The sequence below is a fragment of the Corvus cornix genome, chromosome 4 (genome assembly GCF_000738735.6).
Source record: "Corvus cornix cornix isolate S_Up_H32 chromosome 4, ASM73873v5, whole genome shotgun sequence".
Lineage (NCBI taxonomy): Eukaryota > Metazoa > Chordata > Aves > Passeriformes > Corvidae > Corvus > Corvus cornix.
In genome coordinates, this window is record NC_046334.1 from 15,088,494 (window position 1) to 15,114,346 (window position 25,853).

At 41.2% G+C, this 25,853-nt stretch overlaps 1 protein-coding gene across 1 annotated transcript in view; it reads right to left on the reverse strand.

Annotated features, from left to right (window-relative positions):
* The window catches only part of SMAD1 (SMAD family member 1), a 64,045-nt gene extending 48,353 nt beyond the window's left edge, over positions 1 to 15,692 (reverse strand). Inside the window, exon 1 of the mRNA XM_010411990.3 lies at positions 15,668 to 15,692. The gene's annotated coding sequence lies outside the window, so the exon portion shown is untranslated. The remainder of the gene's footprint in view (positions 1 to 15,667) is intronic.
* Positions 15,693 to 25,853: the final 10,161 nt, after the last annotated feature.

Here is a 25,853-nt window from a genome sequence, read left to right on the forward strand (position 1 = left end):
CTGTCTAGCCACAGTACAAGCACAGGAAAAAAGGAACTAAATTGGGAAAGGCCTTGAAGACTACAATTGTGACATGAGGGCTCTCTATAGTCCTGCTTTGAGGTGTCTGGCCATTTTCTGGAATGAAGTGTACTCCTGCATGAGTTTGTAGAGTCAGATATCTACTTGGGACCTGCCTCAGTGTTCTGACTCACTGTCATAGGCAAAAGAACAAAGAATCCATTTCACTCTTAGAAGTTCTTCCTAAACTGGCCCACCATGATTAAGTGGGATTCATATAGAATAAATGTAGAACTTGATAATTTTACAAGGTTATTACATGTGTTTCCCTCTGTTATATTAAATAAGGCTTCTGCCATAAATCTCTCTGCAGATACCAGAAAGGTCTTTGATCAGATTGAGTAGTCATTCGTCTTTTCCACTGCTGAGATTATGGGAATCAGACCAAAATTCATTACTTTCTTAAAATTAATGTACCCAGCTAAAGCTGCCAAGATCTTTATTAAAAGTTACTATTCCAAAAGGTTTGGGCTGAAAGAAAGTATTAAGCAGGGCACTCCCTTATCTCCTTTACTGGTTGTTTTCTCAATAGACTCTGATGTAAGGACTTTGCTCCAGCAGTGTTACATTTCTGGTAAAGAAGGGAGATTGCCCTCTGTTCTGACAGCTCATCACATGCTTCCAGGAAGCACAGTATTCCTGCCCACTGTACTGCACCAGTATTGTACTTTCTAGAGAATTAAATTCTCCCTTTGGATCTTGTCTGCATCCATGTAGAAGCTTTTGAAGGTAGTTTCACTTTCTCCTGCCTGTCACCTCAGCAAGAGATAATGGACTCGGTGTAATCAAACATTATCGGTTCTTTGAAAATTAAATTTCTCTTCAGTCATTCAGCTTAAAAAGATTTACATAACTGGAATAACCTAGCTCTATTGCTGGTTTCTTGGAAGACACCGCTAAGATTAATCTTATCTCCCACTTTAATGACTGTTTTCAAGTTCTTACAGTCCTTGTCCCAGTTACATCTTGTTGCGAAAACCACCGGAGAATGATATATTAAAATTTATTCAGACAGGTGGCAGAGGCAAAATTAAAGCTAATAACTCTATGAGAAAAGAAATCAAAGGTGGTTTGGCAATACTGAGGTGTTACTTCTTGGTCCCTTGGTTGCCGTGGCTGCACAAGCAGTGCCCAAATGCCTAGGCTGTGCGAGTGGCTGTGTGCCACAGCTTGCTGGCAGGACTAGGGACTGCCATGGTCACACAGCTGCACTAGCACCCATGGGATAAGGAGCCTTGGAGCAGGACTGCTTGTGGCAATGTGCAAAGGCTGGAAACACCATGGTAATTGTCTCAACAGAGGGGTCTATCTCATTTATACCCAAAGAGGAGATGACTATATTACACCATTGGAAGACTAACAAAATGACATATACTGCATCTAAATGCATCCCTTTACTACTACATTTGGTTGATATTTTGTATACTCGGCCCATTTTATATAATGATAAAAAACATAAAAGGAAAAGGTTCTGAATTCTAAGTCAGGTTGCCTGAGCTCAGTGTCACTCTTGGCTGAATAAGTCGGTGTGAAACAGTCCCACCCTCCCTCCTACGCAAGGGCTGCTCAGCCCTAACCCCGTGTCACCCAGCCGCTCTGTGCTGGCACAGTTGTTGTGCAGCTGCGAGCTGAACAGGCCTAGAGAACTCAGATGGCTGGGGAGAGCAAATGTTTCAGGGGCCAAGCTCGTTTTTAATTTGGATCAGTTTCCTGATCTGGCTCACTGTGTGGTTGTCCAAATCCTTGTGCTGCTCTTGCTCAGGGGCAGGACTGAGGTAGGAGGAAGGGTGAAACTTATCTTTTTTATTGTGTTGTTGACTTTAGCCAGTTTAAGGTGGTTATGAAATGGTGATAGACTAAGCAAGCTTTGTTTTAACCAAGGAAAAATGCTTTAATTTTGAGCATAACCGCAAAGGTGGTTTTAGAACTGCACTAACCATACAAACAGGACTCACTGGTGAGTAACAGAACACATGGAGAATGTGTGACTGGACTGAGAAATTCAGTGAGCTGATGTGATCACTGCATATTAGAAAAGGCAGCTGTTGGACATTGCACTGCATGGTAAAAAGAAAAAAGCCTGTTGCTCTTCTGCTGTTCATGAACCAACCAGAGACCAAAGAATTGCAAGGATCCCACCAAAAATTCTTAATTGACTCTTCAAAAGACAGAGTGATTCTCATCTGACTTAAAAGAAGCTGATAGCTCAGCACTGGGTATGCCTGCATTCCCACAGGTTTTTTTCTTTCCCGTATTCTCCAGAGTTTTCCTTTGCTCTTTGCTTAAGGCGTGGAAGAAACTGAACTTTGGAGAGTAAGTAAATCAGTGTTTAATTAGTCATCACAAGGCAATGGGCTCTTAGTGAGTCCTCAATAGCAGACAGCCCGGACAATGAATGTATGTGTGTTACATTAGTTTCCGTTTGCACGTTGAGGAGGAAATTACCTTGTAGGTTTCAGGGAACCGGGCAGTCCCACAAAGTGCTGGAAAAGGTTGCCCACATGACAAAAGCTTTTAGACCAATTTTAAATGCCACTCTTTTCTTGCTTGACCCAGAATAGTCAAATTTTTAACAAAGAGGCTCGAGCAGCATTTAAATAAAAACCCTCCACATTTCATACAATGTTGCACAAATCACATCGGTAAATCCTCTCTATAAGTAAAAATTTTTTTTTAATTAAACATTTGAAAGTTGCAACCAATCAAAATTAGTGTTGCTAGTATAATCTTAGTTAAGCACTCAGTTTGAGTGCATCCTTCTACCTGTCTTTAATTGAGTGCTCATACATGTTCCTTCCTAAAGACCCTGCCTTATTCAGTGAACAGAACAAATAGTGCTCAAATAATGGGGAGTTATTTTGTTTTCTCCCTAGGTTCATGCTGGAGCTAGCCATTATGAACACTGGTTTTGCAATATTTAGTTGTAAAACTAAGACTGGCTTGCAACTCACAGCTCATTTCTCCACACAAAATTCATCTTTCCTTTCCCTGCCAAATTGAAACTCTCTTCTTGAGTGAACAGGACCACTAGAGCATCTCAAAAAAAATCTCTAGTATTTTCAGCCCTGACAAATAAATGCATTAATTTTTATCCTGTTTTCAGATATACTTAAGCTGTTTCACTGACATTTTCTACATATACTCTGCCCAAAGCACACACAAAGGACAATTAACATCTGATGGTGTTCTAAACACATAAAATCAATATAGTCTCAGTGGGGAAAGTACTGGGCAACCTGAATTACAAGTGATGATCTCAGTCCACTAATAATATAGTTTAAAGGACCCAAGCACCCTATGCACAGACAGAGATCCTGTTATTGTCGGAGGTGTCAGAGAGAAGGGAAAGGACTACATGGCTTTAAATACCACAGTCAGTGGCTCTTTAGAAAGGGAGTGAAAATGAAAAAAAAGATAAATACAAACACATTTGCCTCTTCAGTCAACAAGTAGCTTTCAGTGTAAAGCATTTTATCTGGATGTCTAAAGGTATCATATTTACAGACAAGGATCAAACGTTCAGTATGGACATCTCTACAGAAGGCCCCAGAAGAAAACTGCACGTAGCAATGCTGCCTTATTCTCTCTGAAAACCTGCAGTCGAAGAGGCCTCACAGTCAGTGCACAGCTGGTCCAGCTGCTACAGTGTCTAGTTGCGCAGAACATGAACCCTACATCTTGGGGGACCCTATAGCTACTCCACCCTGCTCCTGTGCCCAAGCTGGCAGCACCTGGGAGACAGCGCTGATGGACCACATTCACTTGTCAAAGAGCAACCAGATGGAGGATTGCAATTTATGGCCTGCAGTTAGGCAGGCTTGCACTGTGATCTAATCAAATCTTGCACAAAATAGGTCAAGGTTGGTCAGTGTTCAGATGAGATACACTCTAGGGAAAACACGGATACTGCAAGAAACAGTTTAGGATTTGGACTGAGGATTCATCTGACAGAGCTCCTAAGGCATGGTCCCGATTTTAGGCTAGATTCCCAGACGTCTGAGGTACCCAAACAGGTCCCTGGTCTGTTATGCAGAAGGGGCACTGTACTGCTGGAACCACATTTCTCATTTTTCAGACAGGAAATAAAATTACAGTCATGCCTTATGATTAATTAAATAAATCATTCTTGTCTTTGCTTGTGGACATGACATTTTCAGAGGCAACATAAATGGAGAAAAGGAGCTTGTTTGGTTTCTATGAGCCTAGTACAACCTGCTAGCCTTTTCTCTGCAAGATCCCATTTTAAAGCTTTTCAATACTAGGGCACCAAACCCAAGAAATTTAAATTCCTCTAAGACTGCAAACACCATGAGAACTTTTGAGCAAGACACATGCAAAATAAAGCAAATTATGTAATCTGTCCCTTTAGAGATACATTCCTTTTCCTTTACATTCACATTTCCCATCCATTCACACTCCCACCTAAAAATCTTTACCTCAACTCATTTGCCCAGACGCTGGTCTAATGTGGTTTCATTTTTATGATGATTTTAAGCTCCTTGGTTACAATTCTGTATATTTTTCTTTGTCTGAAAAATACAGTATAATAGTAGAACTTTATGGGTAACTATTATACTCAAAAAACCATGCACATTTTTATCTCCAAATAATGAAAGATGATGACAAGTATGTTGCTTGAGAAATTAAGTAGTCAGAATGTAATTAATCAAACTGAAATTTAGCCAGGACATTGAAATTAAATGATGGCCTAAACAGAAATATGATCCTCATGGATTTTGGTAATTTCAAGTGGTCAGGACTCGCTCTGCTGTCCAGTTGCCCTCTCAGCAGAACACCTCCTGCATGCTGTGTGGTGCAGGATGCTGCAGAGTGAATGCTAAGGCCAAAATGAATTTATAAAGCTTGCATTCTCTCTATGATTGCATTGCTCAGATGTATCAGTTTATCAGTCTACAAAGGAATTAATTTCTAGATTTCTTTAGGCTGAGAAGCATCCATATATTATGTGCATTGTTTTGATTTTTGTTTTTCTTTGCCTTATGGTCATTCATCTTTGCTGAAAGTGAATCAGAGGAGCAATGCCTGCCTTATTGTTGGTTTGTGGTGTATAATCATGTTAAGGACAGATCACTGGTCTCTTCCTTACTCCAGTGCCATTTATAACAGACAATTACCCCTGCATGGTGCAGTTGTCAGGATCTCGGGATTGTAAATGCTCATTATCAGTACGGAGACAGCTGAATGCAGTGTGTTTCTCTTTAAAGCTGCTTGGATTTTCCAGAGCTGTCTGTCATCCTGGAAGCTTTTCCTAGCACAGCTCAGTTTTCCGACAGCCAAGTAAGGTCCTTTAGATGTGAACCATGTGGGGCAGAATCTGGGTACTGCTCCCACCTACTCCAGGGAATGACTATGGTCCGGAGGACAGAACATCCCTGTCTCTACACTGGGAGATCTCCAGCCAGTGTTCTGTGTTTAGAGAAGCCCTGTGAATGGCAGTGACCATGTGCAAATGCCAAAATAAAGGGTGACAGGGGGTTGAATGCAGTGGCATTACCTACAAAAAGGAAACATACCAAAGCACTCTAGTTGGTGTTAAAATTAGGTGGAGAAGATGCAAGGAGTTCTAAGTCTTAATGACCTCAGTTCTGCAATTTGCCACTAATTAGATCTACAATGAGTAACTGGGAACAAAACAAGGAGTGACAGACTAGGTCAGCCAGTGGTTTGCCAACCCCTTGTCTTGTGTTTCCTACTGAGGCTTTTATGTGATAATTCTTGATTGTGTATACACTGTCTTTTACTAGTAATCAGGAGTGAAATTGCATGTGTTATACACTGTACAAACATGCACTGAAACAGTGCACTTGCTCTTTGGTTCTGGGCAGCATGGCTGATATTTGTGCAGCTCTTTCTAGTGGGCATGCACATGGCTTAATTTTTACCCTGCCAACCATCTCCCTGGCTCCTGTTGTCCTAACCCAGTAAGCCAAATATTTGTTTCTTCTGTGTCTCTTTCTGCAGCTTACATTGTGTTTATGCTCTGGAGCTATTTTTCTCTGTGTATTTACCTCCCTGATCTTATCCCTAAAATTTTGTTCTTTCTCTCCCTCCTTCCCACACAATGAAGACCTCATTAATTCCGTCAAAAAAGTATCTTATTTACTCCATTTACATTTGTTCTGCAAGTTAGCTTTTCTTCTCAGAGCAATCCATGTATACACAGTGTGCTGAAGAAGGATTTCTGGAAGCCTTGAATATTCTATCACTCCCAAATGCCTCATCTCTCCTTAAAATCCATCAGGCTTCCTCAGACCACATAGGATCTGTGCTTTGAGCATTCCTGGACATGTTATGCATTTCTGTATCCAGAGCAATTGCACATACCCCAGTTCAGCTTAACATATGTCATAAGCAGTCAGTCAACACTGAGAAACTGCAACACTATTGGTTTGCTGAGAAAACTGTGGTGCACAGCTCCCACATCATCTGGAATTGTTTTGTGTTCTGCTTGCTAGGATTTGCCATTTAAGTTTATCTTGGAGGGAGGTGCCTTTGTGTGCCTTTTTTTTCCTTTTAAAACTCCTCAGCTCGGTGGCTACCAATAACATAAATGCTCTAAAAAGGATATTAGGAGCACTGTATGTTATTACATCACTGGGGATCTGGGAGATGCTACCTCAGCGTCCTTCCATTAATAGACTGGATAGAGAAACATCCCAAACCTAGACCACTCCACCACCACATATTATTATTAAGGTGTACAACCTATCAAGAAGACAGTACCCTGCAGGTATGCAGGTGTTGCTTATGCAGGGGTGGGGCACAGCTCAGCAACAGCGTTTAGAAAAGGAGGCCAAGGCTTTTAAAGGGACCATGCTCCTCTCACCAGTGAAACAGCAAAACCCATTAGTTAGTTAGTCTTTTTTTTTTGTCCATTAAAGGGATTTCCGTAGGTAGGAATGCTGTAGTTCTCTTCACACCATTAGTCTTTATTTTATTTGTGATAAGTGCTTTGATCAGCAGGCACCTGTTTACCAAGCAGTGGGTAGCTGGGAGGACTTCAGCCCCTTCATCTGGCTGGGCCAGCAGTGGGCATTCCATAGCTCTCCTTCCATCCCTGTGGGGATTAGTCCCATGCTCCCCCCCACCACACACACATTTTAGTAAGGTTAGAAAAAAGGCCAGCTTAATTCTCACCTACTGGCCATGCCTACAGAGGCACACATGCAGTACACACCCTGCTGACAGAACTTTTTTCCCCTTTTGTGAGGAAAGCAGCGGTAACCTTCTAGCATCAACCTGTAGGAAAGTAGACTCGGTTACACACTCTAACCAGCAGATCTTGTGAACCCAGAGCCTTGCTTTCAGCAAGACAGGCATGATAAAATCTTCCCTCTTTCTTCAATAACATGACTAATAAATGTAGAAATTCCTTTCTCCTCTCTCCCTTTGCCAATATCTGTCTTATCTCCGGTTCTTCCTTAGACATAATTTCAAACATGAAAGACATGTCTATACTACGGACAGGCAACCTTGATTCTGGCATGAGATCCATGGCACACTGCAGCTTAGTGCTGGAGAGCTGCAGCTTAGGATCTGGCATCTGCAAAACCTGGTAACTGGAATTTCTGCTGCCTGGTGCAATCCTGCGCCTGGGGTTAGCCTGCTCTGCCTTGTGAAAGCAGCACCAGGCTCCACTGAAAATTTCTTTCCAAAGCAGGTGCACAGCTGAACAAACATGGCAAGCATGTATGAAATGAGCTCGCCATTAAACACTCTATCCAGCAAGTAAAGGGAACCATCATGAAGCCTTCCTGGAATTTTGGCAGCATTTCCAAGAGATCATCTGCAAATTGCTCGAGATGTGTGCTGTAGGCAATAAATAAGAGTGATTTTAAGGGGCAGTGTATATTGACAAAGTAACACCTCTCAGAATAGAACACACTGCTGGCATAAGCAGCAAAGACACACTAACAAAACCAGGATCTAGGGAGTGTCTTAAATGTGTATCTGATAGCACAAATACCAGATAAACAGCAAAGTCCAAAGAATGCAGAAGGTTACAACCACACTAAACCCACTCAGTTAACATGGTAGTTTATTGTTACTAAAGATCACAGTAAATATACCTTAACTTAAGCATCCAGAATGCTCCCAAACTCCTGGATGTGCAACCCAGCTACATTACAGCCTTATCTCGGAGTGAGACAGATGCATTCATCAGGTTCCCACTTTGCCTTTCACCACAGGGGGATAAACACAGGCACACTAGCTGAGGGGGAACCATGCTTTGGCCAGATCCCTGGTCATTGAATTACAAACAATAGCAGTCTACTCATATTTTGCCCCCAGATCTGAATTTTGCAAAAACAAGACTGTTTTGTTTTGTTTTGTTTTTCTCTACACATTTGTTCCTCTGACTTTGTCTTTTTGCTTCCAGTGCAAGTGGCTACAAGGAAGAAAAATAATCCTCTGGCACTGCCTTAAATGCAAACACTGAACCTTTGTTGCACGTGGAGGAAAACCTGCAGGCAAAATTCGTAAGTAGCAGAAACAAAATAGCTGTTTCCAAAACCAGGCATGAACACCACAATAGTGTGTGTTGTGACACAAGTCATAGAGTCACAGAATGGATTGGGTTGGAAGGAGTCTTTAAAGGCCGCCTACTCCAACCCCCCAGCAGTGAGCAGGGACATCTTCAACCAGGCTGTAGAGAGCCTCATCCAACCTGACCTTGAATGTTTCCAGGGATGGGGCCTCCACCAGCTCTCTGGGCAATCCTTTCCAGTGTTGTACTACCCTCACAAATATGTCTTCCTTGTATCTAGTCTGAACCTACCCTTTTTTAGTTTAAGACCTTTACCCCTTGTCCTGTTGCTAGAGGTCCTATTAAAAGTCTCTCCCCAAGTCGTGATCATGGGCCAATACTGAGATTCTCTGTGAGGAGCCTGGTGTTTATGTGCCATGTGAGGAAAGATTTAGGGCAAATGTTACAAGACAGGTATTTGTCTCAAGGCATGATAATGGCAAGGAGAACTGTACTTCCGGTGCCATTTTCAGCCTGCTTCAGCAGGTTATGACATTTCTTTTGTTACTCTTTTTCAAACCTGAATCAATTCCTTTCCAGATTAATTCCTCTTGCTCTGCTCCCACAGCCAGTAGATCATTTGCTGGGATACTGGCCTAATCTGATAGATCCATTCAGCATTGGACAATGTGTATGTAGGGTGATCTTTTGTAGGTGCAGCTAAACAACCTGTTTTGTGCAGATGAAAATTGCTCCTACTCCATGCTCCAAGCTGAGCTGAAGCCCTTCAGCTTCATGACCATGATCCTGAGCTGGAACTAGTAAGAACTGCTAAAAGTGCCAAGTTAGGGCAGCTCTGTAAGTTTGCTGGCTGGTGGACAGCAAAAAGGCAAATGCCTGCAACATTCTGTGTTGTGTTTGAAGCCTTCCCACTGAGAGTGGGATGCTTGTGCTTTTTCAACATCCAGTGATATTTGACAAAGGTGGGAAGACGCCTACTAAACTCAGAAGGATGCCAGAAGGGACTTTTGAATGACCTTCACTAACATAGAATCTTTTAAAATATACTTTAAAAATTTAAAACTAGCTTTTTCTTTTATGGGAAAGGCAGTTGTCCAAGCTAAATGAGATAAGTTTATAGCTAAAAATAGCTTTTAAAAGTGCATGGTTACCCAGCCCACCCCAAATTTTAAAGCATTATGCAACCACATTACCCTACTGTGAATGACCACTAGCTAATGCCAATTGACTGCAAAGCAGATCTTTTATTTTGTACTATCTGTTTATATTAAACAGAGTTCAACATGTAGTTCTGCCAAACCTGGGGTCATAGCAGAATGGGAATTTGGTAAGAATTTTAAAATGGATCAAAGGGAAAGGAAAGAGAGATGTGAGCATTCAGAATTTGGCCAGTGACAAAAGAAAACTAAAACTTATTTTCTGTTGATTGTTTTGCCCTTCCAAGCAGAAATAACAAGATGAAGGTGGAGAGGAAACTGGTTTTGCAAACTCTCACAGATATAAAAAGTCATAAAGTCTTGAAATTCTGCTGTCTCAAGACTTTTTTAACCCAGTCTTGCTTTTGTCTGTGAATTAAGATTACTCTCCTTGCCCAGGAAAAGCAATTTTATGCTAGAAGAGGCCACAGATGGGGAAACAGTTTGATCAATGTGGGAGGGATCAGTCCAAAATAACAGTAAGATATATTATGCCATCATAAAATGGTGTGTCTGGATGGAAAGTTTTGAGCACAAATTAATATTGACCTTAGCCAGAACAACTTGCTCTCTTCAACATCTGCAGCTGTGTGGTTACTAGGGAGTTATCTGGCATCATACGCTTTTTCACATCTGTCTACTAAATCAGAGATAGAAACACAAAAATCTAGCACAAAGGGACATTATATGGATTTGTGACACTCCCAGAGGGACTTAGAGTCTTTAAACTAAGAAAGATATTACAATGGGACGCAGGTAGAATATTGGACTAATGTTGTGTCTGCTCCATTGTGAAATGGAAAAACTGTGTCTATTTTCCTCTGATGAGCTCTCTGAAACTTCCAAACATGGATAAACATGAACTACAGTATATATGAGACAATAACTTTGGCGTACATACATGAAACTTCATACTTCTGGGATGAGCAAAACGAATAATCTCAATTTATATTAATTGCCTTACAACACCATGTGTGAGGGAAAAAGACAGTGGGAACAGACTGAGACAGGACAGAGAGATTCACAGTTTAGTTCATATGGTATTTTCATCATTCTTCATCATTTTCAACCCCACTAGCAACTTCCAAGGACTAAGCTGTGAAGCCTTAGTGGAAATGGATATGACAGGGTTATTCACAAGGAGTAACAACATTTTTCAGCATGTTGCATGTGAGTTAGTGAAATGAGTGGTATGTTGTATTTTCCCTGCCTGCATCATCTCAGGTTATGTTATGGTCCAGTCTAAATGACAAGGTGGTGAAATTGCATAGGTGTAACATGCCTTTATTTCAGCAGCATGCATGACACAAAGTACTAAAATCCCTGAAGTATAACAGTCTTGAATAATATGGTTCTAAATTTTCAGGTGTCAGTGGGGTATTTGTATGTTATTGCCCCATGCTTGTAAAATACGGGAGTTGTTCTTAAATTATGTTCTGAGTGAGTATAAAAAAGCTCAACCAAATAAAAGTGCATTAACACTTGCCCTCATTTTGAATAGTGGAACTTTTAATTAATAAAAGAATCTGTATTCTTTTTTATCTTTATTATAGTATAAAACTACTTTCAGGTTTAAAAAAAAAAAGGTGAAATTTCAAATGGGCAGTGCAAATTGATGCAATTTGAATTTACTAAGAAATTTAAGGACATAAAGCCATAAATAGGTAACCAATATCAAACAAATATATGCGTGAACAAACATAAGCAAAAAAAGTCAATTTTAATTTATAGTCATTAGGCAAGATGAAGAAATGCTGTGTGATTTCCTCTGGAGAGCCATCAATATAACTTGAACCTTACAGAAATGAAATAATAGAACCATAGAAATCACAGAATCATTGAGAGGCTTGGGTTGGAAGAGACTTTAAAGATCATCTCATTCCAAACCCCCTGCCATGGGCAAGGACACCTCCCACTGGATGAAGCTGCTCAGGGCCCCATCCAACCTGTCCTTGAGCACTTCCAGGGATGGGGCATCCACAGCTCTCAGAAACCTGTGCCAGTGCCTCACCATCCTCACAGTAAAGAATTTCTTCCTAACATCTAATTTAAATCTCTCTTCGTTTAGTTTAAAACTGTTCTCCCTTGTCCAAATAACATTTTCATATAGCAAGAAGAATAGAGAAGGGGATTGTAGACACAAGGTAAGCAAGTGTAGTGGTGGCAGATGTTAGTAGTAATAGAGATACTCCTTATGTGGCAGAAAACTATTGAATTTACTTTCTGCTGGACTAGCATAATGGGGCAGCTCAGACAGATGTCAGCACTAGTGCAGAAGAAGGGTTGCAGCAGCAAAATTGGTTTAGATGACTAAAAAAAGAGCTGCTGCTTCAAAGGAGATGCTTTTTAAATAGCTCTAATACCATGAAGTATGATGTTCATCACTATCATGAGTAATGTGGCAATATGGTCCTGTCTTTTGATATTTCTTTCTGGAGTGAAAAAGTTATTTTCTTCTTGCTTCTTACCAGATAATGGACTTTGCCCAAAGATGGCCTGTTCCTAAAAGCATTTTATAGAATGCTAAAAATCTGCATACATGGCCAGCCTGGCTCAAGCTGACACTAAATGGAATGCTCATGGAATGAAAACTTTGGATTTGGGCTTACTTGCCCCAAGTTTTGACTGATTTATAATAATTTCTTGCATTTGGTGATATGTATAGCTCCGACTCTCATAAAATACATCTTTAAAATACTCTGATCTCATCTAGTGTGTCATTCCAAGGATTAATTTGAAAACACACACATTCAATTAATGGAGCAGATTACTTAGAGCAAGGGAACTCAGAAGCATAGTTTCAGCTCAAAAAAAAAAAATTACAAGTCTAAAGTGAATTCAGATTTTAAAATTAGTTTTATTCATCATTTTTCTTGACGCTTCTTTTTTCCCCATGAACACTGAAGCTGCTTGTGCATACATGTATACAAGAAAGCAAATTTCAGTGTCATGCAGGAATGGCAGCAGAAGCTCAATTCACTTTCATAGGTAGATAGAAAGAAAATAGATAAAAGAAATTTCCTGCACATTAAAATAGCATACCTAGCTAATAACAGCCAGCTAAACACTGCCATAAAACAAATAATAAAGAGCTTTTTAAATGTGCAAGCAATGCAGTAAAGATTCTGTACTGTGGAAAAGTGAGGGGGTTTTTCCCATTCAAATAGAAAAGTAGTTGCCCTAAACACATGTAAACAAGGCCACAGCTGGAGTGAGGTTTCCCTGAAGGAGGTATTTGGTGGCAGCCTCAGTGTAGCCTCTCACCCTCCACATCACCATTATTCTCTCTCGCTGCAGCCCACCAGGACATCCCTGCAGGTTATAGCCATACAGATGTTTCTTTCAGGGGCCCAGCTGCTGCACCATTCCTCCTCCCACCTCAGTCACATTATGAGCATTCTGTGGGGCAGCTTATCAGGGCTATTCTTGAGGAAAAGTGTGATTGTGGATTCAGCCCTGCAGTCGGTGTGCGGGCTACACTCACAGCATCAGTCCAGCTTTTCCATTTTTGGCTCTACGCTCCTTTGACTTGTGTAATCTAAAATTCAAGCTTTTAAGCTTCAGCCATTACAGCCAATGCTAAAACACATCCAACAACTTCTTAATATCTATTAAGTTCTTTCAAGTAAATCCAACATTTTTTGAGAAGTTAAATCTGGTTGTTTTTTGATGATTTGGAACTGAAAACAGACAGCCTGGATAACTGGAACTTAAAAATGCAAAATCAACAGTGAATCCAGTTTAGGTTTTGGCATTGTATTGTGTTTGTCTCAGCAGTAACAACACTTATTAATGTTTTAAAACAAATATCTAGCAAACAAACAGGTCAGATGTTGTTCAAAAAGTGAAAGGCTGTGTATTTTTTTCCACTTGTTTGACAAGGTGATTCATTTACATACTCCTTACTAAATCACAGGGTGATTTTAATAGGAGGAGGAATTTGGGGTTGCCTGAGATGGATAACTGGGTCAAGTTACCCTCTGGAAGAAGTCAGCGAACAAAATGTGAAACAGAGGAATCCACTGCCTTTGCCCTCAGAGCTTCATGCAAATCTGCTCTGGAAACTCGGTTATGTCTCATTTTCTAGGACTTAACCACAGTAGCAGGCCTGCAGGGATGTACTTTCACCAATTCCTTAAGCAGCCTCTGCTGCTGAAATAAAACTCCAGAATCTTTTCCCTTCCAGTCCCATGCCCCACTCTTCTTGCCCCCTTGCCACTCATCTGTGAAGCTGATCTTGTTTAGAGCTGAGCAATGGTTTGGCTGGTTTGGCTTTGGAGCCTGGCACAGTTCATCAGCTGGCTGTGCAAGTGCTGGTGCTGGCACAAGGAGGGAGGTAGGGGGGAATAAAAACCGAGAGCTGTGTGGGACTGCAGCAGGGTTAGCTCTGCTTGCAGCTACATCAGGCAGCCAAGCTGATTTACTAGCTTGCTGCTGCCAAAAATATCAGCCCTACACCCTCCTTCCTGCTCTCGTCTACACCTGTCTGCAGCTGTGGAGCCAGGTCCTTCTTGCTTGTGCATCCCTAAAGTCCAAGTGACCTTGCACTGACCAACTCAGCTCATTAAACCATGGGGCAACTGTTGTTGTGTTTTAACTGCATTGGAGCTGGAATGGCTCACTGAAGGATCAGAGGAATACAGAGCCGGGGCAGGAGAAGTGGAAGGAGTGCATGGCCAGCAGCAGGGAGACAGGCTGAGGAGAAGGACAGAAGAACCTCCTCCTATCAGCAGCAATGACCTGTTAGTTTGGCTCAACTGGATCTTCTAACTTCACTATTGCACTGTTTTGGGCAGCAGTGCTGGCTTATGTCTGCTAAAAGTGTTGTGAAACAACATCCTATGTCTCATTTCAGCTATGCAGGTAAACAAGACTTCACATACCTACAGTTAAGAATATGCTGATACACATTTTGCATCAAAGCCCTATCTCAGAAGCCACATATACTTTCACAGGAAGCCCAACAAATGGCCTTCAGAGATGCTGATCTGCATTTCAAAACTGTGGACCATTATGCCAGTAGTAGTTCTCTCCTGAATGATAGCTGTAAGCACTTGTTATTGATTTAAATTTTGAACTAGTTTGTTTTGATTCAAAACATCATTACACCTACAACTTCATTTGTGCTGAGTTACTGTCCAAGCCTTCACATAAATTACTCCATCAGCTTGCCAGAAGTCCTAAGGCTGTGGTACCCTGTGCAGACACTGTGGCTGCAGGAACTCCAAGCTTTCCCCTTCTGTTTGTCCCAACCTCAAGCTGCTGCATCCTGTTCCTTCAGCTTTGCCACTTTGTGGGGCTATGCTGCAAAGTGGATATCCAAACTCAGGCACAATAAAAATGTTCCAGCTGCCCCCTTTTCGTTTTGGGGGGAGGTAGTGCCTCAGGCTGTAGTTTCAGCAGTAATACTGGCTTATTGTGTAGCTGAACACCGTAATTTCCCCCTCACACACATACGCACAGTTTATACCTGTCCACATTTCACTTACAGCACCCTTTCCCTTGTGCCAGTGTGCACAGCTGTGCCTGGGAATGGGAATAAGGGACCTAATCAAGCTGTAAGAAAGAAAACCAACTAAAGGCACTTTATTCTCTTCTCTGGTTCACAGCAAAGGTACACAGATAGTGTGGTATGCTCATCTGACCGAGGCCACAGTTAAACAGATATTTGCAGACATTTTCCTTACAGAAATCCCCACTGTTCTTTTCACTTCCCTCCAGCATATTCCCATCCTTGAGCATCTTCTTGCATTGTGCCAGAACACAGGCAATTTGATTTCTGTGTTTAAGTCTATAATAGCAGATAGCTCTAAGAAACAGAAATTCTCCATCCACTTCATTATTTATGCAAGCATTTTGTATTTTTAAACAAGCCAAGGTTTAAAACAGTTCCAGAACTCACCCAAACAGTCACAAAACAATCAATGGCATCCAAATCTGTAGCAACCTTCTTAAGAAGATCATCCAGCACCGAATAGAAAAGCTACTGAGCAAGAGCAAAGCACCCTCTGCACTACCAACAGGCACAACAGGCTGTCCTGGGTGCCCCAGGCATTATTGGCTTTGGCAGAGCAGACCATGCCAGATCCAAACCAGTCAAACTGGCTCCAGAAGCACCAAAGGAGCCCAAAGGCAGGTAGTTGTTCACCTGACTGGGATGGATACAGAAGTAAAATAGTGTCAGAGGTTCTTTCCCATTGCTGTTGTCAGTTTTGATTATTGGGGTCGCTGGGCTGACAAATACGACTGGAAAGTGTGTGAGCCATGGAGATGGCAATTCTGCCATGTCCAAATATCCCAGCCCTGATGCAATCCGCGCTGTGCTAGGGGCAGGTTCTGCCTAGCACTGCTCTGTCCACTGTGAGAGCTGAGTACCCTGACGATGATGTGGCCAGCAGTGTTTTGGCAGTGCATGTGAAGTGAAGGGATTGCAGTTATCCAAGGAACGCTGCTGGCTATGTTGTGTCTGTGATAGTTTTGCTGCTGATGAAATAGGGTTCCTGGTCTGATAAGGAAGAGGTGGGGCACGTAATTAAGCAACCAAGTAGCTGGGAGCAAGTCTTGGGGTATCTGTGTAATGGTTCCTTGGGTGGACTGTACCTGTTTGGGAGAAACAATTTCTGCTCTTTATTAAAACAACAGTAAAGATAATTTACGTGTCAACACCGTTAACTATTTCAGCAGTAGGGAGGAGATAAAGTCACAGACCTGCCCAATTAACTGTGAGCAATGTCTCATTTTGGTGCCACAGTTCAATAATATTTGGAGTTACCTTGATTTCTGTGCCTCTGAAGGAAGAAGTTCAATGGAACTCAAAACATATTCAAGCCAAATCAAGATGCCCAAGCAAGCAAAGCAGCAACTCAGCTTACTGCCTTTTCATGACCCATGTGAATAGGGTTCAGTTTAGAAGCAGGTCTTAAAATAGAGTGATCAACTCATCTGTGGACTCCATTGCTGCCAGAACAACTTTGCTTTATTAAACCTTCCAAAAATGTTCAATGGAAATGAAGTCCACAGCTCACCACTGCTGGTCACCTGGTCTCCCCACTCTTCTCGCAGCAGCATGATCAGCCTCTTTACCTGCTGTGCTCCTCCGAGCTTGTCAGACCCGTTTCCCAGGCCAGTTCAAATCAAGGAGAAAACCAATCAAGGAGAAAAGGGATCCAAGTAAAAAAAGGAGGTGCCTAGACTTTTTCTGGGCAAGTAGTCTGAACAAAGAGTGTAACAGCGTGCAACATACATCAGAAGTGATTCAAAAGTGGGGGCACAACACACATTTGAGGGCCATGGAAGGCAGAGTTAGTTTCCAATAATTATCTTTCTACTGTGCAGAGCCCATTAAGATTCCCCCTTCTCTTTTTATCACCTGCCCCGAACTAGTAAAGTTTTGTCTTCAGTGAAATGATAGAGTGGTTATTTTGTTGCCAATTGATGAGTGAACTCTAACACAGCCTAAATTTCAGATACTGACAAGGCAAATTTCATTAGCATGGTCATGGGATTAGATAATTAGGCTGAAGCTAGCTAACATGTTCTCAAAAATTAATATTTTATCCAAGCCTAGACAAGCACATCTAAAGAGTGAGGGATTCTTTGCATCCTCACACAGGCACAGTCGAGAAAGATGGTATTAGAAAGTGATTACTGAAGGTGAGAAAAGCAATTTGCAAATTCAAAAGAAACTGATGCCAGTAAAAGGGAAGAATTTTGAGGAACTTGCAAATATTCTAACATAGCCACTGCAGAATAGTAATTTAGGACCCTAAATGATACAGATTCACAGAACTATGTGGATTTTGCAGAAACACGGGCATTAAGTTTTCCTCTGCTCCTGCCACTGACTGTTGCTCCCACACCACAGTAGGCCACTGAGGCAGGTGGGAGGGATATTTGATCTGTTTTAAGTAACACAAATGCAGGTCTTGTCAGGTATTCCAAAAAGCTGCATTTGTTCACTGAGCTGCCTCACAAGAAGGAGGGTGTATTTCCTAACCACTTCATATCACAAAAGACAACCTTGCAATCAAGACAAAGCCATTGCTAATATTGGGCAGCAGGACACATTGCTTACATGAAAGGTTTTATGTCAAAGTACTCAAAATGACCAGACATAATTTCTGGAGAAGCAAAGACACAGGAAATTCTTCCATCCCTAGCTAGCCAGAGATATATTCCACTTTTCAGTTAAGGTAACTGTGGACCGCTGGTTTCTTTACCTCCGGCCTTGCTTCCCAAAACAATCTTCACAAGCTGCTAAAGCAAGAGAAAAAAAGTTCAAGGGTTGATACAACCTTTAAGTAACAACCAGTTCAGCTTTGGGAAGTTTTCCAACTCCTATTTGTTTTTTAAAAGTATTGTTCACATTTACAGCCCTTTTGTCATCCTTCTTTGTTCCATTCCTGTTTATTCCTATCTCCCCTTCCTTGCCTGTACCCCAGTTCTTCAAGTGGAACAGTGCCCACCTTCTGTTCTCCCTGCCTCAAGTCTTTGCATGAAAAAATACATAGCAGTGTATGTGCAGGCTTCATCCAGGCAATCCTGCTGCCTATGTTACAGCAGGAGCCCCCAGCACCTCTAGCTGGTTCTCTGCACTCCTCAGAGCCTCATCAAAGCACTGCCTCCGGGCCCTTCCCTTCATTTCCCTAATACCTGCATCTTCTGCTTGCTAAGGCACCTCCTGAGACAACCACCTCTTGCCCTACAGCCTTGCCCTTCAGAGCTGCCTTCCACAGCTGCCGTGCCCAAACTGGTGAGCCTGGGCTCTGGCAGGAAAGGAAGAACCACCAGGCTGCCATGGCAGCAGCGTGGCTCACCCTGGGCCAGGAGAGGGAAGGGCACAGAGGAGGAGAAGGAGGCAGTGTTTTGGATGCTCTTGAAAGCAAAGGCTTTTTCTGTGAGCCATGTTATTCCCCAGTTTCAACTTCCTATGCTATCTACTGCCATACGCTCTCCAGTCAGCTGCTTTTCTCTCTTCTCTCTTCCCACTTCTCTCCCAGGATATGCGTATTATTTTCTCTCCCTCTTTAAAGCTTCTTCAAATACTAGGCAGACCTCCCTGGAGAGGTGATACCCTGGCCCAAAAGAAGTGCAATACTGAAATACACATAAAATCAATGTCCTGCTGGGAATATGCATTGTTACCCTTAGCCAGACAGTGGCCTGGCACTTATATCTATGAGATTTGTATCACTTTGTTACAATCATTTCCCTTTTCTTAGCAGAAGAATATCCTTTTAAAAAGGCTCCAGTCAGAATCTGAAAAACAAAATGGTAATACTACTTTCAGTTACTACAGAGTTTTCACTAAGCCAGCAAAATAGTAATTCTGTGCTGGGTGAGTGACATGGAAATCACCCACCTGGAAAATGCAATTGCTTCTGAAAACTCAAGAGAAACACTGCTTTTAGCAAAAAATGCTATCTACAGAACACATCTTTGTTACAAACTCACTAAATATACTGGAGTCAGACCCCTATATTTCTTCATGGGTTGGAGGAGAGATGCTACCACAAGATTTGAGACCATAAAGGTGAATGCCAGGAAATGTATCAGTAATTAATCTTCCTTCCTTTCTCCCACATTACAATCTCCCCTAGTTCTTCTGTGTCAGCTATCTTTGTGATGCTCACAACAAACTTCTCCCTTGGTTATATTTATATGGTCCTGTAGAACATTAACAAAATGTCACACTTTTCCTGAGAACACTGTTAACAGTTAATTACTCAAGGTAATTACTAACCGGCTGAAGTGTTTGCTTTACTAGACCCTACAAAGATACATTTTAAATGCCTCAGGATGAGCTAGTTGCAAAGAGAATTTTGTTGTTTGTTTGGGGGCGCTTTTTTATCAATTCCACAGTTTGGATGCTGTGGTATGCAATTAGGCAGATAGGTTTAGTCTGGTGAACATGGAAAACTTGACTATTCCCATTTCCCCTACAAATCTATTTTTAAAGCAAAGAACTATGGAATGTTATCTCTTGTTAGAAATAATGGATATTAACTTTAAAAAAAAATCTTTGTAAGTAAAAATGAATAGTATATGCTCCCATTTTTCCAGCCCTATGACAGTATTTTTCACCCATAACTGCCACCAGTGTTGCTAGAAATCACAGAATTCTTTTGCATCCTGCAGAAAGTTGCTCTCATAGGGCAACACTTCACAACTCTTACTCTGCAAGTCACCAGTCCCATCCTACATCAGTCACACTGATATCAAAAGTGTGAGTAAGACGAGCTTGGCTCTCCTACTAAAGACAAAAAATCCCACAGGAAACTTGTCAACTCCTTACCGTTCTAGCTCAGAATGTATTCCCAAGTCTCAGTCCACTGACATCCAAAAATGTTCTCATATATAATGATATTGCCTGTAATATCTATGGATAAATTTTAACCATTTTTTAACATAAGGAATATTCTTACATGAATCAAAACTCACACACAACCTCATCATATGTTATTCCTGGGGTGAGATGCTATAAATACAGCAACTGAAACAGAAAGACCAAATTATTCAATTAAATTATTTTATTCATTAAATCAGTTGCAGAGCTGGTATTGGAAAATAAGACCTTCCTGGGTCCCAAAAATGTGTCTTAATTGCAAGTCATGATGACCTGCCCATGTTTGTCATGTATGAATGATGTAACCATTCAGGTGTAGGAAGTGACTTTAATATGACTGCAAAAGAAATGGAAGCCAAACTTTCTCCAGGGAGTTTCAAATCACGGAAGTTTCCTGGTAAACCTAGTAATGTCTTTTATATATATATATGTATATATAAAAGCAAAAGAAAAAGCAAATAAAACACAGTGTATTGCTGTACTATATCAAGGTAAAATTAACACAAACTGCATTTTCAATGCAACAGAAATACAGTTAACACAAACCTCAGTCTGGTCACCAGGCTATAAACTGGTGCAATGAAACTAGATCAGATTTATTTTCTTTCTGCTTTTTAAAAATTATTATTATTATTTTATTTTTCTATATGTCTGCCAAGTATTTGGCTCCCTCTCTAAAAACGTTCTGGTCTTTTTGGTGTATCATTTGAAAATCTCTCCATAATAACCTCTTGAATTTCATCTATTTCTGCTATGCTTTGCAATATAAAAAACCAAGGTTTGCAGGAAGAGGTAATGTCTCTTATTAGAGCAAGTGTTAGGGATGGGAAAATCATCCAAGTTTCACATATAAGACGGGATGTCTTTTTGATGTAGACAGTATTAAAATTGAGCAAAGGCTCCCGGCTGAGTATCAATGAGTTAAAGAAGGAATTAGAATATGTTTGTTTATTGAGAAGCCTTGAATTATGTTTTATTTTAGAAAGTTTGTGTTTAAGCAAGTCTTCACCAAAGAATTAAGTAGTGTGAACTTTACCAACACTTTTTGTTAAACGCTTAATCCACACCCACATCACAACAAAGACAGATGGCTGAGCTCTTTACATATGAGAAGGTGACTTTTCACACATAGCCTGAACAGTAAACCTTTTGCCTTTTTTTCACGGAAATACTAAGCTCCAAGATAATAAAGTTGCCTTAATTTGCATTTCTCCCAAGAAGTGGAAATTACAAAACTACAGACAACAAACGTTGGCTAATCAGTCTAGGGAAAAAGGTCCAAAGGGAAAACTCAGAAATGGGTTTGTTTAAAAGCTACAACAGGCAGCAAGGACCTTGAGCTATGAATGCTTTTGTTTTGCTAATCTACCTAATGTTCTATTGAAAAAAAGAGAAATCCTTGAATGAATGATTCTGACTTTGTTCTAGTGTGAATTGAGTAGCAGCTTCTTTAAAAAATTCCAATAGTTTGTATTTAAACAATTCTTCCTGAAGACCTTTTCTCAAACAGGTCTTTATATGGGAAAAACAACTGTTGATTTTGTAGTCATCATGTGAGTAACTTTAATAAAAGTCAGCAGGGCCTTGCCTACTGTGAGATTTTTTTTGAACCTGTAACCCTTAATCAGGATTGCTGTCAGCTCTAGAGCCTGAGGAAGGTGTCATACAGACAATATTCAAATGGAGCTGTGTTTTTCCCACAGCGCTGTTGGAAGGAAACCCTTTTTTGTAAGCAAAGCCTGAGAGACATTGGGATCCTGAACTGGAAGCTGAGTGAAGAAGGGTCTCCCAGACCGATAAACACTTTCCAAGTGCAGTGTGTCCCCAGAGCTGGAGCTGCACACCACCAACGACTGTTAAATATCTTTCCCAAATATAGGTTAGAAGTGTTAAGAATTTGTGGGAAAGTTTTCCTTCGGAGTAGACCACGGCTTAATGTTTATTCATACGCTGTAGTAAGCAAATGAGAAACTAAGCACTTTGTAAATGCTGCATCATTTTGACTGCTTGATCCACTCCACTGACAGAACAGTTTGGCGTAATTGCTGGCATACATAATATTTTCAAATGACAATTCTCCAAACAAGTCAGGGCCTGAGCTAACACCAGTGAAAGGTGAGGAGATGCTGCCTACATATTGAGCTGAATTCTAGACTATTAAATGTCACAGACAATTAAGATTTATAGTTGATGTTGTCCACAACATAAATGTATTCCCCTGCCTTCAGTACTTTCAGTTCCACAGCAGTTACTGGTATCTGTCTTCAGCTGTAGTTTTAGATGTGAAAGCTAATTTCTCTGCTCAACCCTTTCCCTGCCATTTGACCACAACTGTTTTGAAACAAGCCCCAAACACCAACAGTGCTGCCTCTACCTGCAGTTTTGATTTAACATTAGTAGTACCACTCATGCTGTTGCTTCTGAGTTATGCCAGGAGTGGAGCAGCTTCAGCTCCATGCTGCTGAGTATCTTCTCATGTAAATCAGGCAGGATTACACATAGGGTTGCCTTGCTAATGAGAAAAACACTTCATCAAGAATGAGTGGCAGGAAGCAATGGACAGCACTTTGAAGAAGTTCAAGAGACAACAAAGTATGGCCAATAATAAAGGTCTAGGGCTTTCAGCAACCTTTCAGTACTAAACTGATGCTAGGACACTGTTATAGGATTAGGATGGAGACCTTACATTTTCAAACATAGCCTATTTTGTTTTGGCATCTCAGTGTTTGTCTATCAAATTCCCAACAGTTAGCTGCCACCACAATTAAAGGACATCTTTTTTAGAAGCAGTCAGAGAAGCAAAGATACAGTGACAGCAACAACGCTGATGGCAAGAGGGATCCACAGAGCAGAATGAATGGTCAATACAGCTGTAGTGCCTGCAGATAGTCTGGCTCAGAAAAAAAAACCCGACAGCTGAGTATCAGCTATGAGCAGCTTGTAGTTGCATGAGCAGCAATGTGGAGCTGTTCAGAGTCCCTGCAGGGATGAGTTGCACAGACACAGGGGAAAGATATCTGTCTGTAATAATGAGCCTGCGCAGCAAAAATGATGAGCTGTTCTTAATGTGTCTGCTTATACCTGGTTTCAGAATAAAAGCTTGGTACTGAAAGTATTTTCCCTATTGCCAGAAAGAAGCACTTTTCATTTTCATCCTACATCTTCCAAAGGTGTACTGCCTACAAAAGTTGCCAATACATAACACAGGTTCTGAAACCTTAATTTTTTTCCATAGTAGGAGAAGATCCAGCTGTCCTGTAATGCTGTTTGGAATAAGAAAACCTTGTAACCGGTGATACCATAACACCATAATGCAACACAGAATGTGATTTCAGGTCCTTTGAATGTTTGACCTATATTACATAGGCCAGCCAGGTAGTTACTGTCAGTGCTTTCTGCTCCACCTGGTCAAACTGCACCGTGTGTTATACGGAGATTATCCTTCCTGATACCTATTAGGGAGTTTGCCACATCCTCCTGCTCTAGTTGATAGCATCACAGATTGCCTTCCCAGCAAACCCTGTGGCATACAGCTATGTTTTTCTCTCCAGATCTAAGTTTCTGACAGAGAACCACAAATAACCTACTAACTCTCAGAAAAAATCTGTGACCTGTCTTCCACCTGAGTGATTTTTTTAAGTCATGCTGTATTTTCAAGGCACTCTTCATAAGGAGAAAGACCAGAAGTATTTTAAAATCTCTTTTATCTTCCAGGCCTCACAAACTGGAGAATATAGGCAGTCACAGGCTTTGGGAATCTACAAAATGCTAGCCTTTACTTCCAGCTGATAATTTGTCTTCCTACTTTGACTACTAGCAAAGGTAATAGCAGTGATGCTAGTTGTAATGATTTTGCTGTCAGATGAAAAAAGCTTCCACAGCAGCACATCCAGTTTGAAGACCAATATGATCTAATCAATAACACATGAAAAAGATACCTGTATGGCTAAAAAAAGACTAGGACTGACAGCTTTCTAGAGATGTCTTCCAGACTGTATTTTTTCTTTCCCAAATTACAATTTAAGATCATGCTGCACAGCCATTTCTCTTAAATAAACAGCCACTGATGGTGACACCTTGAAAGGCACTACCAGCACCCCTATATAGAACTCACAGCATGCACACACCCTCTTTGTTAACTGCACACCCACTGTGACTCTTAGGATTTAAGTCTAACAGAAGAATCAATCGGATGCACATGGAGCGAGCGTACTCCAGATGAGCAGCTGCTTGCTGGAATCCTGATACCTCCCACCTCAGCAATAAGACATCTCTCCCCTCCCTGTGGTTACTAAGCTAAAAGGCACAGTCTGAGAATGGGAGCTTTTTGTTTTACCCCAGTGATGGAATTCTGGTTTCAGGCTGAACCACCCTCCTCATGTAAGCTGCAATTATTTTGCGACAAGGCCCATTTTGGAGAAGGTAAAGGACAGGCCTGTTGCACTAATACATAAGAGATTTTCCCTTTATCAGTAAGAGTTTTGGAAAGCTGAAGGGTTACTGAATTCCTTAAGAATATCTAATAAAATTTCTCTTTATTTTTTGTCCTAATGGAAACAAAATCATTATAATCCCATTGTCTCTCTGCATATCTTTCTCTCAACCTGAATACCTTTCACATCCATGCAGCTGGATTTGATAAAGCATAGAGGTCTCAAGGCAATTAGATTCCTACAAAGTTTTATGCAGAAAGGGAATGCACTAAGGACAAAGACTCTGAGAGTATTTATATATGCCTATCAGGTATGTGTCAGGGAAAGGCAGAAGCATAAAATTATTAAACGTCTTGGAATACACAGGATCCTCCTTTGTGGACATTGCCCTGAGACTATGAGAAAAACAAAACTCAGGCAGACCTTCACATTCTTGGACACTCTGTCAAACAACAAGATGCAAACTGACCGGAAAACTGAATACAACCCTAGACCAGCCCATCTCATTCTAGCACTTGGCCTAAATAACAGAGTCCTTGTTTTCCTGGGTTTCAACCTTGAACAGTCAGGTTTATCTTACCAGGTTCCATTTGGCCTTGGCACACCAGCTGTCTGAAAGAATTTCCAAATCCAGTATACGATGACTCTGTTTGTCCTGGCACATCATACCCTGACCTAACATCTGAATGGGCAACCTGGGTGAACTGTTTAGAATGCTCTAGTACACTGCTGCAAGGGTCACCTGAATTTCCAGCTCATTTTGAACGTGGTGGCACAAAAGCTCAGAGAATTAACAGGCAGGTAGTACTGTGTGTTGGCTTATTTTCTTTATCATAAGCATTTCTGACTGGCCACTGCTGTTCCAAAATGGAAGTTAGGCTACACGGATTTGCCTGTCTAAATTACTTCCTAGCTCTTCATCAACCTCTAGTTTTAACAACACTGTCCAGAGTCTGTGTCATAAGTTGTGTCCAACTCTGGGTCCCCCAACATCAGAAGGACATGGACCTCTTGGAGTGAGTCCAGAAGACAGTGATGAAGATGATCAAAGGGCTGGAGAACCTCTCCTGTGAAGACAGGCGGAGAGAGCTGCGGTTGTTCAGCCTGAAGAAGGCTCCAGGGTGACCTCATTGCAGCCTTCCAGTATCTAAAAGGGGGCTTATAAAACAGATAGAGAGCAACTTTTACATGAGCAGATAGTGATAGGACAAGGGGGAATGGTTTTAAACTAAAAGAGCTGAGACTGGATGTAGGAGGAAATTCTTTACTCAGAGGGTGCTGTGTCACTGGAACAGGTTGCCCAGAGAATT